The following is a 13,897-nucleotide window of genomic DNA, read 5'->3' as shown; positions in this document are numbered from 1 at the left end:
ATTTCTTTATAGCTGAATGTGTTTTCAAAATAATTATTGTTTAAAAGGTTATGATTTAGTTGTGAGTAAATTATTCTGCTCTCGGACTGCTCAGCCTCTATTACTAATTTTTCTCGAACAAAGTCTTCGTGTTTTTAAATTATCTTGTAAATCAAATTCAAATCAAATCAATCGCCAATATTTTGCCATTTTGTAAACCACCAGTCTTTATTCCGCATTTCATTAAGGAGCATTTTCTTTGTGAAACGAGTATCTGAAGAAGTATGTGAAGCAACTTTATAGATGTAGTCGGCCTGCATCTAAGGATGTTGGTAAACAGTTTTGCGACTCCCATTTCTAAATAAATTGCGTACTTAGGTGTTCCATTTGGTAGATTAAAAAGTTTTTTATTAAATTTCCTAATAAATTTTCTACTGCCTATTAAATTTTCTACTGCTTCAAAGAAAACAAAGAGATGTTTAAACAACACATTCGAATATTTTGTATTTAGCTGACAGCAATACATTTTGAAAATATTCCTCCATGTCATATTCAGCAAGTTTTGAAGAAGACTTCGCCTTTTAAATTAGATGACTTTTGAAATCCATCGTTTTGTTCAACTTCACGACTAAATAATTTTAATCTTTAGTGGATCTCAAGACGATGGCCATTGAAGAACCAACCTTCTCTATAACAAAACTGTGAATACCATGATTTTGGATTTTTCAATATTTATTGCAAGTCCCCATGTGTTGCAGTATGTTGACAACCGATTTATTATGAGCTCCAAATTTTCTGGTGACTCTGGAAGGATCACTAGATCATCTGGGTACAGTAGAACATTGATTGTAGTGCCAGCTATCCGAATCCCACCAGGAAGATATTTGCCAATTTCGTCAATGAACAACGCATATAGCAATTCACTCAGACGGCATCCTTGTTTAACACCAGCATTAGTATCAAACCATTGTGAAAACTTAGATCGATCCCAAATCGCTGATTCTGCATCAGTATACATAGTCCTTAATACACTTAAAAGTTTTGAGGGGATTCCGAGTTAATAGAGTTTAAAAAAAAAAGTGAATTTCTGCACAAGGTCGAAAGATGCCTTCAAATCAAAAAAAAGAGTAAATCTTCTTATTTCCCTATTGGAATGCTTTGACAATTGACTTTAAAACAAATATCTGATCCACTGTACAATAGTTTTTCCTGAAACCCGCTTGGAAGTCAGTTAAAATGATGTTATTATCAACTTATCTATTCTGTTCAGTAAAACACCGCAAAATATTTTGGCAGTAACGTTCATAAATTATATTGCGCGATATTTTTGGACGTTGTTTGGATCACCTTTCGTATGAATAGGCAAAATAACAGATTTTTGAACGAAGAGGGAATAAAGCCGGTTGAAAGAATGTTGTTGAAAAACTGCTTTCTGCTTTAGCTTATCAATGAAAGCTGGTGTTGCATTTTTTAAGTATTCATATGGAATTCCGTCTTCGCCTGGTGCTTTTCAATCTTTGCCTCTTTGAAGTACGATTTTTATTTCATTTACGTCTATTTCACAGTCCAAGGTTTTCCCAATAACATTTTTTGCATTTATTTTAAGGGGACAACTACTTTTTCATAAATTTGTTTTGTAGGTTACCAACACAGCTGGAATACAACAATACTTCAAAACTTTTTAGAAATATAAAGAAAGAGTCAACTGTTGTGAGGTCTAAATTTCGACAAGTTTATCAAATAGTTCTACAAAATTACTAGTATTGAAGTTAGAAAGTTTCGAAAGGACATTCCTATGGCAAAATTTGGTTGACTTTAATTAAAATTTCATCAATTAGAGAACTTTATACGGCGCCCATACAACGCAAGCGTATTTCAGAATTGGCCTGACAAAAGGAACATACACAATTTTAATAACGAAACCAAGAATTTTGTTAGTTTTTTTTGTAATATAATTATAGTGATCAGTCAACGTTAATTTTGAGTCTAGTACAACATAAAGGTTAGAAAAACTAGATTCTCTATTCAAACGTTACGAATTCAACATTTTATAGTTATAATTTATTATAAAGGGTCAATATTATTTTGTCAATGTATTTAAAATCCAACGATTTGTATTGCACCATTCCCAAATGATTTAGATCTTTTTGTAGCTCCTTACAATCCTTGATGGAGTTAATAATTCGAACAATGTTAACATCATCTGCATAGAGAATTATTTAAAACAGAAGGGGACTAAGGTGACTCTCTTGAGGTACACCAGAATTGACTTTAAATTGACACAAAGCGTTACTCCTGAACATGACGCTTTAATATCTACCAAGTTAATGACTAATTCCATATTTTTTCAATCACTGTTTTGAAATTATCAGGTCTTTTATTAAACCGACATTTTCTTAATATATTATGTACTTCATCGTAGGTATATGATGTTTTGTAGTACATAATATTTGTCAAATTCTTAAATAGCAACAAGCTTAAAGTACATGCTTAAGTGGATCAAATTATTTGTGTCTTATTTGAAACATACATAAATAAAACCAATCAACTGTAAAATAAATGTTTATTCATAAAATGTTTGACGCTACTTGCCACCTTACCTACATTTATTTTTTTATAGCCAATCAATTATTCTATTTTACCAAAAACCATAAATTAGAATCTTTTGCCTTAAAATTTTCAAATCCAATTAAATGGAAGCCCTTTTCCTCCTTCGTTTATGTACGTTATTTAAATTCAGTTGATTAATTTTCCAAATCTATTTCTCTCGTGGTTTATTCTGTTAAGTCATTGGTAACCAATAAGTTAAAATCAATTAATACAACCAAATTCATTCTTCTACCCATCTTATCGTTGAACCTACAAATCCCTTGCGCATCATTGCCCTTTTTTGAAGTACATCCTATCTTTCTACCTACATAAGAGAAAACTTTTTATTTTTTTTGATTTATACTTTTACCGTTTTACCCGCAGCAACAATATGAATAAATTGAGTAAATTGAATAAATTAAATTAAATGATTCATGACACGAACTATACGCATTTTGGGAGTTTCATTTTCGGTGGTGGTAATAATATAGTAGGTATATTTTTGGAGGGTGCGCCGGCCGCCGCCGCCGCTCCTTTGGTGTTGGGTGTTGAAGTCAGAAATATTGGACCCTCTTCTTTAGTAACTCCGCATATCTTATGATGTGTGTCTGGCCCGGAAGAAGAAGCCACTTCCGTCCATTGTACAAGTTAAATTTTGGAAACTGTTTTTGCATTTTCTTTTAGAAAGTGAAAAAGGAAATGTAAATTAGTGCCCTCATCATCATACGACTTGTGTCTTTTTGTTGTTTTTGGTTTGTCAATGGCAACTTGACAGACATTTCCTCCGGAATAAAGGTACAAGTATAAAAATTACTAACTATTATGCGGATGTGCTGCACAGTTCCGTTTTAAAAACATTATTTATTTTTAATTAAAATTCAAATCCTTTGAGCTGGATTTCACCCCAACTAAAAATATTTGTATTTCATTTTTAACTGACAAAGTCCAACTTGAGTACAAAAGTTCTCCTTCAATTATTTGAATAAGTTCGTATTTTTTTTCGTTTTAATTTTTGGTTTAAAATTAACTTTTTTTTTCTTGTCTATTAGTGATATTTTAAAGGATAAAAAGAATTCATCGACGAAAACTTTTAAAAGTTAAGTGGCAGAAAAAGTTGGCGTAGATTCTCTCATTTTGTCATTTACCAGAGGAAAAATTTTGCATTCAAAGTTAAACTACTGCAACCCGAAATCTTTTTATTGGTGTCAGGATAAGCTTATAGCTCTGTTATCATTTTTTTTTTTGTTGCCTTCAATATTCTATAAGCGGAATGAATGGAGACAGTTTTTTTAATTTTATTTCTAATTGTTGGTGGAAGAGGAAACTGTTGCCTCGAATGGCAGTCCCGGACTGAGGGGTTTCGGATATTAATTTCCAATTAGTATATGGTTTAGGTTTATAAATTAATTTTTAATTATTCTTTTAAGGGAAAATCAATTGTTCATATTGGCACTTTAAGCTCACAATTAAATCTTCTAGAAATTTAAATCTTCTATATTTTCATTTTAAAGTCTTATTTTAATTGAACTTTAAATACTCTGCGATTTAATTTTATTCTTATTCTATTTCCCTGAAAACCTTTAAAAAAGCTCGAGAATTGAAGTACTTTTTTCATTCCGAAATTGTAGAGCCTTAAGGGCTTGGTTATTCCGACAATGTCGTTAAATTTAAACTCAAGGACAATTTGTACGATGTAATACTATAAAGATTTTCATATACACACATATAATATGTGCTACATACATTGTTAAATATTTTATACTGCAGTGAATTTAAACAAGGATAATGATTGCCTTTTGCCTTTATCCTGCGCTTATCTTGGTTTGTACCGATAATAAAATGAATGTTGTACTCCAAGATAAGCAAAATGTCATGACAATTTTAACCAAATGTGTATACACTATTTTTGTATTTTATTTCTTTTTAGTTTTTCTCTGAAACTTGAAAATGTAAAAACGAAAAAAAATACAACCGAAAGAATTGAAGGCATCAGGACTTGAATTTATTTGTTATCCGGTTCAAGTACATTTATATTCGTATTACTGAAAATACGAGATTTTTGTATTTTTTTTTCGTTTTTTCTTAAAATAAAGCTTATTCATGTATTCCTTATGATTACATGATTTTCCTGAGAACTGTAATACTAAAGAGCATTTACCTGGGGTAGGTCTAGGTACTTGTAAATATAGTAAATTTAACTCATGGGTTGTGGGTACCAATGAGCTTAAAAATGTATAAACAAAAAAAAGGATGATCCAGTTTATCGGAGATTATTTACGAGCTTTTTGTAGCACATAATGGATGAAGTGGAAAGGATGAAATGATTTAAGACACCCACTGTTGCCAATATTGATTTTTTAAACAAACCTGTCTTACTTTAACTTCCACTCTCACCTAATTGGGGAAATAAGAATGCCTTTAAGGTTAATCATCCAATGCGGCAGCAAAAATTTGATTTTTTGGGAAAAAGGGTGCGATAGTTTTTTCTGTTCCATTGAATAATTCATAAACTCAGTTTTCTGACAATCAAATATTTTTAAAGTTTTCTCCTAAGCATGGATGCATACTGTCAGATCAGTACTCACTTATGGAAGTATGGTATGATGGAATGTACAATGACATGTATATGCATAAAAGGGGCGATGAGGACCAGTAACAGTGCAAGAATGGAAGCAATACTTATGATTTACCCCTGGACCTATATATTGGGTTTTTCAATTAGAGCGCTATAAAAGTTTCTTTTTAAATAATACAAAAACGATTTTGGATATCATTGAAATTCTTTTTTCCTGCGAAAGAACGTTCAATGTCATTATGTATGGAACTCGATTTCTTTTGCATGGCCACCACAGGCACGCTTGAACCCAATTTTCGACGGTTTTCAAGCATAAATCGGCCGATACTGCTGCAAATTTATTTCGATATTCGTACGAAGTTCATGAATCGTCGCTGGCTTGTTGGCATAGACCATAGACTTGACGAAGCCCCACAGGAAATAGTATAACGGCTTCAAATCGCACGACCGAGGTGCCAAGCGACTGGATCATTTCGTGAGATAACACGTTTTCCAAACTTGGATTCCAATGAATTATTTTTGACATTCGCTTGTGGCACCGCCCTGTTGGAACAATATGTCCTCCAAGTCCATATCATTCAATTGGGGCCAAAAATATTCCCATTCACAGTAAACCACACCAGAACGTAAGTTTTTCGGGATGCAATGATGAATCATGGAGCACGTGTGGATTGCTTTCTGACCAATACCGAATATTTTGTTTATTGATGAAGCCATTCGGACAAAAATGAGTCTGAACGCTGAAGATGATTTTTCGATGAAAATCCGATTTATTTTCAAATTGTTGCTCAGCCCAATTCACGAACATACGAGACTTCTGGTGGTCAAGCGGCTTCAGTTCTTGCGTCAATTTAATCTTGTAAGAATGCAGGGCAAGATATTTTCGCAAAATTCGCCACAACGACGTCACAGAGATGCCTAACGCTTGAGAACGACGTGTGAGAAACGCATTTGGGATTTCTGCAACTGAAGCCTCAGCGGCAGCACTATTCTCGACACTACGGGCACTTCTTTGTCTTCTACTAGGATGATTATGACGACCATAACTTGTACGTAGCGATCTTAACGTTGAGGCCACTGACACCGAATTTCGATTGTAAATTTTAATAATTTCGACTCGTTGTTGGCTCGTATATCTTTCCATCATGAAATGGCAAACCTTATTGAAGAGAAATGTCAAAAGAGCGGCAAGAAATATTGCGTCGTTTGCTCTCCCTGTCGCTCTGCTTTTGTTGCGTCCCTGTTGAAAAACCCTGTACAAGAAATTGTCTTATGGCTGATTCAGACTAGTTGCTGAAAAACTAGCCACACAAGGACATGCACATATTCAACGGAAATACATATAGAACACCCTCTCTGAACCTCAATGAACCTTTAAATGCTATCTTCCCTAGGACCGAACAGGTGTAGGTTCCTTTCCTTAAACCCTCAATCTTTTCAAATTTTTCAAACTTCTCTATCAAAGCCGTGTATTTGAAGCCTAGATACTGGCAGTGATATACGCTACATGAGTTGATATCACCATATTCATTGATAGCCAAGCAGCACTCAAATTTCTGCCACAACAATCAAATCGAAGCTTGTTAATTACTGTGTCCAAGAACTTATTGTTTTTAATCACAGCATATTAGAAACTGCTTTAAACTGCCTGCCTTGTATAGAGGATAGGTACAGTACTGGACCAATCCTGATGTATAGACTCGAGTATAACCACCACATCTTGTGAACTAAAACAGGTGCTTCGTAACAAGATAATACAAGAGATCAAAAAAAATATGGAAAATCTTCGAAACCTGTGCCAAGGCCACTAAATGATGGTCCAAAGACGACAAAAAATTTTTACGATTTGTTGTAAGCATTACACACGTAACAAGTTTTTCATAACTTCTGTTGTGTGTTTTAAAGAAAAAGTCCTTATTCCATTTCCAATATGACAAGCAACACATTTCCACACTTTAAATATAATTGTAAGTTACAAAGTTTAGCTTTCACTTGAATAAAAAAAAGGAAATTTTTCTAGACTAGCTTTCCATTCAATTTGAAAATAACTTTTTATATTTCGAAGGAAATTTTAATTCGAAGGAAATTTTTTGGAAGCTGGTCAAGCATATCTAAGAAACTTGCCTTACCTTCAACTTCCTTATGCCATTTAAACCTGCCCAATGTTGCTTCCAAAAAATGTATACAGGGGCAAACAAAAATTTCGCTTACTTAATCAACATTGACAAAAATGTCAGATCAGTCGGTGCTCCGATAATAGCTTTTAGTGAGCTGTCAATATTCAAAAACCTTTCAATAAAATATTGTTGTCAGATGTCTTAAATGACGACATTTGACAATTCCAAGAGGCGGCTAATAATGACTGAGGATAACAATATTTTTGGGCAATATTAGTTGCGTTTAATCTAGTGCTGATTTCAATGGATAATTTTAATAATTCACTGAATGTTTACCAAAATACAAATTTAAAATACATTTTTAGCATCTTTCAAATTGAACCCTAAAAAACCGATGCTCCAAAAAATGTTTTTATACCCTTGGATTATTTTTAGACAACTCAGCTGTTTTAAATAAGCTGTTGTTTGACATGTAAAACTATAAAACCAAAAATGTACCCGGATACTGAGATTAAACACAACCATTGATTGTCATTGCAAAATTTGTTAGTCCACAAGATTGTAAGATATTTCGTTAATTTTGTGACTGAAAGGTCTGAGAATATTATAAGGTATGAAAATAGTCTGTACTCAGCTAAAAAGGCTGCTATGAAAAGCAAAATTAAACTTCTGATACATTAGTACGACAAGTTTCATCCAAACTACCTCGAAACCTGTAATTTAAACATATTGTACACAAAACCCCAAATTTTGGAATTAAAGTTGTAAAAACAAGCTATACAAATCTTGTTTTTTTTTAGATACTCAATTCGACCAAAAGTTAAAAGTTAAAAGTCAAACAACAAAAATAATTCACTGATGATAGTTTCATGATGTTATAATCCTAAAGAAAAAAATATTCTCTGTCCCAAAATTGATTTTTATCTTACAAAATCCCCAGATGTTTGATTTTATATTTTTTTCTGTTCATCCCATCTGCATAAATAAATTGAAAATCTTTATTTTTCATTTTATTGGAAATTTCTAACATACCAATGTTTCGGTATAGATATTCTTCATTCCCTTGATCATTGTTCTATATTTCAACTTCTTCCCTTGATACATCTTTATACCTTCTTTTTCTTCTCGCTTCTGATTGTAACATAACAGAAATATGTATTTATGAATTATTTATTGATCAATATTGTTTTATATGAAAGCATCAGCGAATAAAAAGAAGAATTATTCTTTCCTTGTTGAATTTTGTTTTGCTTTTTTTTGTTGTTGTATGTTGTATATTATCAAGATAAATTGGAGCACACCGGAAATTATCTTGATGCCTTTAATACGTTCTTAGGCAATTCAATTGGTTGGAAGAAGTGGTTCACTTTGTCTGGCATTCAGGCGCTCTCAGTATTCATTCGCAACGTTCGTCTTTGTCGTCTTAGTTACTGCCGCTGCTCCAGAACACAGTGGAACAGAGGAACCAAACATTTTGGAAGAAACAAATTACTAACCTATGGACTTATTTGCATTAACTTCTTTTTTCACTTGACCAATTTAGGGAGAATGAGACTTGCGCTCTTTCATTTGCAATATGTATATTCATTTTAATTTTACTTAAATACACATTAATCTATCCCACTTCGTATTGTTTTATATGATCTGGCACTACCATAATAAAGTCCGTGCCTATACCTACTATGTTCTACTTTGAATGAAAATATTGAAAGAGAATTTGTTCGTATTTTGCTAATTAGATATTTCCGGTTAAGTAATTTATGAAAGAAGTTTTATTTTCTTTTTGTTTATATTTTTTTTCTTTTTACATACAATTGTAATTAATCATTGTCAGAACAAATCCAAAGAGAACAAGAACAAAAAAAAAACAATGTGTTGTTCTGATTTATTTAACCATCAACAAGCAGTAAATAAAGTTTCGAGAAGATTGTTGTGTTATTTTTCATAGAGTTATTTGAGCAGATCTTTTGAATGAAAGTATAAAAAAGATGTTTTTCCCAATACCTACAACATTGTATAGTATGGTTGACATGATGGTATAACATAGGATTGGAATTAAACCAACCAAACATTGAAGAACAAAAACAGCAAAAATCCTATATTGATTTATACCTTAAAGTAGTTAAAGCAAAAGGAATTCTATTGACAGTATAGAAGATTGTTCATGACATTGATAAATGATTTAAAACTATCCAAAAGAATTTAACACACAGACAAGAACTCTAGACAGTCAATGATGTAAACTATCGACTTATTCGATAATAAAGTAACAATTCTTGTTATTTTGACCGAACAAAAGTTAAAGAATTAACTTTTAAAAAAGTTTCCAGAAAATATTGCTAAATTATGGTTTGAGAGAAAGGGAAGAAACATTATGCTAAGACCTTCAGCACGGTCAGCAAATCGCAAATGAAATTTTTATTATTAGCTTATTGAATTCCAACATATATTAGAAGTTATTGAAAAGAACTTCATATGAATTCAAACACATTGTTAGACCAATCAAATTAGTGAGGGAAACTAACCAGTTGACGAATTTTCTCAAAAACGATCGGGATTTCATGACTTATTTGTGAAAAGCTTAATCACTCCTCGTGACGGAATCCAGAGTTTTCTCAATTTTTGTTTACAGAATCGAACCTCAGTTTTTCTTCTTATTCTTTCACTAATGACGACACACCTTAAATTGCTTCTAAGAAAGTTAAAAAAGGTTACGTAATGTTTCGACATCTTTTAAAAACATATGTCCTGCTCCTAAAAGATTAAATACTAACAGAAAGCAAGATAAAATGTGTATGTATCCCTAATGCAAGCCAAGACCAAAACCTAGTTATAATCCCTCAGACTAATTTGGAAGAACTAACAACCGAAGAAACTAAAAGTTCATTTAAGCCATAATTTCTAGTTTCCAATCCGGGATTCCAGTCAACGGGAATAATTAGTTTGTTCGTAGACTTTAGAATCAGTATCCAAACCCAAATCCATATTTATTTCTAGTTTACTACCAGAAATTGTTGCTGATGACTTGTTGCAACATCTCTTTGCCTTAAAATCCATATCCAATTTTTCGTCTATAAAATGTACCAAAATAAGTAAACCAAACAGTTTCGTTTCTTCTTTTAAGATAACCGCAGCTCATAATTTATTCGAGTCCATTTGCGAAAAGCAACTGGACCCCAAATACGGTAAAAAGAATTAATAACAAAACAAATTCAATTCAATTTATCGGTTCTTACTACTAAAATATAAGAAGGCTGCAATATGAGACATGAAACTTTTTGAGCAAGAGTTCTCAATTTTCAGGAAAGACCTTCCCATAGATAAAGTAAATTCGGTAGGTGGCAAAGTCTTATTAGCTTATAGAAATTATTTGTGAACAACTTCCATAAAATTCCCTTTTAACCTAACGATTGAAATTATCTGCGCTCAAATATCGCTGCAGTCAAAAAGATTGATTTCTTTCAAACGTCTACATTCTTCCAAAAAGGCCTGCCTTTAGCTTTTGTTAAATAATCTCTTGCTCTTGATCATATCATGAACATCGCTGGTTGGGATAGCAATATTCTTCTTTAACCTTCCATTAACTGGGTCACATCAGAAGACGAGTCTTACTTAGAAGCCTCATTGAGTTCGTCTCAATAGGAGTTTATATTATTAAACCATATTATCGCCACGGACTAACAGCAAGTAAGCTGTATTGAACATTTCTTAAGTCTATTTAGTTTTTTTATCTGACGATAAAAGTACAGGCTCTGTTATATTGAATATAGACGTTTTTTGTATTGACTTTTAAAAAACCAATTTTCAGCAACTTTCTGAACATCTATCTGCTAGTGGTATTGAAAATATACCAATTATAAATGACGTTGAAGTTGCAGTTTCATATTTTTATATTGTATTGGAATCCTTCATAAAGGATATCGTTCTTTTTAAAATAACAAAATATTTCAGCTTTTGTCATGGTAAACGAAAGATAATAAAATGCTTCGAAACAAGAGAAACAAGGCTGGGAAATACTTTATAAAAAGCATGAAACCAAAAGCTTTTTGAAATTTGTAAATATAAAACGAAAATCTGATAGCTATCCATTAAACTTTACTTGTAATAAAGATAACTTAGCGAAAACTCTAGAAATTTGTAACGCGTTTGCTAACAACTTTTAGCAATCATCCTTCAAATACTAGATCCATTAAGTTTCAATTACAAAATCGACAATAACCATAAGAAAGGTTAACAAGACAAGAAGATCTTGAAGTTATCTTTGACTATAAAATGAGTTTTTCGCTTCAAATTGCCCACGTTATTTCTAGAGTTAGCGCAATGTTGGGTTTTATATCTAGAAGTTCTAACTCTTTTGAAGACCCGTTTACTCTAAAAACAATTTATTTATCCCTTGTCAGACCTTTGCTGAAGTATTGTTACGTTATATGAAATCCCTTTACTCAATCAAGTAGCCTTAGGATTGAAAAAGTTCAGAAAAGAGTTACCAAATTCGCCTTACGTAAGGTTTTTAGAAACTCAGATATTGCACCTTATGAGACCAAGTGTAAATTAATTTATTTAGTGCAGAGAAGAAAGCTATATTCAAAACTCTTTGCTTTCGATGTTTTGAAGTCTAACATAGATTGTTTTACTTTGCTATCAATGTTTAAAATTTACGTACCTTCTCGTAGTTTGCGACCTAGAGATGGAAATTGTTTACATGTTCCTTTTCATAGTACAAATTATGCCTAACACAGTCCAATTACTGATTCCTGTATTGCTTTTAATGAATTTGAGTTTTTAATTGATTTTAATAATAGTAATAATAGTAGGTTAAATATTAAGAGAAATTTATTAAATTTGTTATAAATCTTATTATTATTTGATTTAATTGTAATCTCCATATAGTCATGTTACTTGAAAGACGAACATAAATAAATGTTTGTTAAGGGATTCCAAATGAGTTTTCCTCTAGCGATGCATGACCCGCTTAGAGTGCTTTTTTCCAATCTTTAATATCGCTTCCTATTCCTACTCATTCGTAGTTCAAAACAAGTTATGGTATGAACACGGTTAATGGAGAAAGTTGCTTTTGACTGCCATTTCTACCACCTACTTACCAATAACATACAAGTCCCTTGTAAGTTGCTGGTATTTTGCTTAATAAATTAAATAATAATAATAAATTACTTTCCAGGTTAAAATAAAGAACAATTCTACACAAAATTTAAAATCAAAATTTCCAAAGAAAACCCCAGATTGGATTTTCGAATCACTTATCTCATTATTGTTTTCAATACGAAGTTATTTTTCATTTGGCATAATTTTTAACCTCAGACTCAATGGGCCAAAAAATAAACTCATGCGACCAGAATTTGATTGACTATACACTCAATTACACAGTTTCATTAATTCATTGATTCGAAAGTAAAGTTAAATAAAACAAACATTTTCGATTAAAGTTGTATTTAATTATAGAGTTTGAACTTTACCATTCAGTGCGTAAAACAATAACATTCAAATTATCGGCTCGGGAAAATTTGCAGCATGTGATTCTTTTGAGGTAATTTTAACAACTCATAATTTACGTAATTTTCGGGCCAAGTTGCCGACAATAACTTGTGTCTTGAGCTCGAAGATCTTACGCGTAAACACGGTCTTGCAAAATTTAAACTTTATAAGAACGAAGATGCAGTTACGAATTGCAAAATACGCCATAATGAGTTGTAAGACACATTCAACTCAAAAACATCTGCACTTGCAACATCAACGCAGTGACTTTATGATTTAACTGATTTAAACTGATCGTGTTTAGCATTCAGTTGAATGAAATAACATGATCAACTGATATTGTGAATATATGTACACTTCAATTAATAGTAGTTTTATTTCGCTTAAATATACTTAAGATGCTAGCAACTGATCCAACCTTAAGTCCGTTTGTCGTCTGAACCTGAACAATATTTGATATGTATTATACCACAAAAACAGGAATTAAAATTGTCTCGAAACGCTTGGAAAAAGTTTTAAAATACGTTCATCCCTCAACTAAAACATTATTTTTATTAACTTCGTCATAATTAACCTTCTTTCTTCTTTAAATATCTTTATAAAAAAAAACTATACAACCGCCGACTTCCATTGCTGTATCTTTCTAACAAAACAAAGTTTATGCAGTGACCTACCCTAAGCCATAATCAAGTCTGTGCTGATTTTTATCAGAACCCATTCAGTCATTAGACATGGTCATTCGAAGGACAAGCGTAAAACTACACTTTCAATTTTTTAACTCAAAAACACTCTCTGTGTCTTTATCCACCGCATTATGTTAAAACCATTATAATTAACCTAACTGAACTATAAATACATCTTGACTACACAACATAATAATCTTTCTCCAAATAGTTTAATGCTACCGACAAAGAGTTGTTTTCTTTTTTTTTCTTCCACAATGAAACTCCTGCTGAAGCTGCAATTACACATTTCCAACGCATTACCGCACTTATTTTATTGCGCGATAAGAAATCAGATGTCGTATTAATCACTACGCAGGAACAATTAAATGCTACATACACAAGTATCCACACAAAAAAGATATAACGTTTACATTTTTCTTGATTATTATAAAAGATATATAATTACACGCCTCAACTGA

At 32.0% G+C, this 13,897-nt stretch overlaps 1 protein-coding gene across 5 annotated transcripts in view; it reads left to right on the top strand.

Annotated features, from left to right (window-relative positions):
• The window catches only part of LOC129948441 (tyrosine-protein kinase Abl), a 137,030-nt gene that overhangs the window by 114,180 nt on the left and 8,953 nt on the right, over nt 1-13,897 (top strand). The window lies entirely within an intron of this gene.

This window comes from Eupeodes corollae, chromosome 2 (genome assembly GCF_945859685.1).
Source record: "Eupeodes corollae chromosome 2, idEupCoro1.1, whole genome shotgun sequence".
Lineage (NCBI taxonomy): Eukaryota > Metazoa > Arthropoda > Insecta > Diptera > Syrphidae > Eupeodes > Eupeodes corollae.
This window is presented reverse-complemented; position numbering and strand designations above follow the sequence as displayed.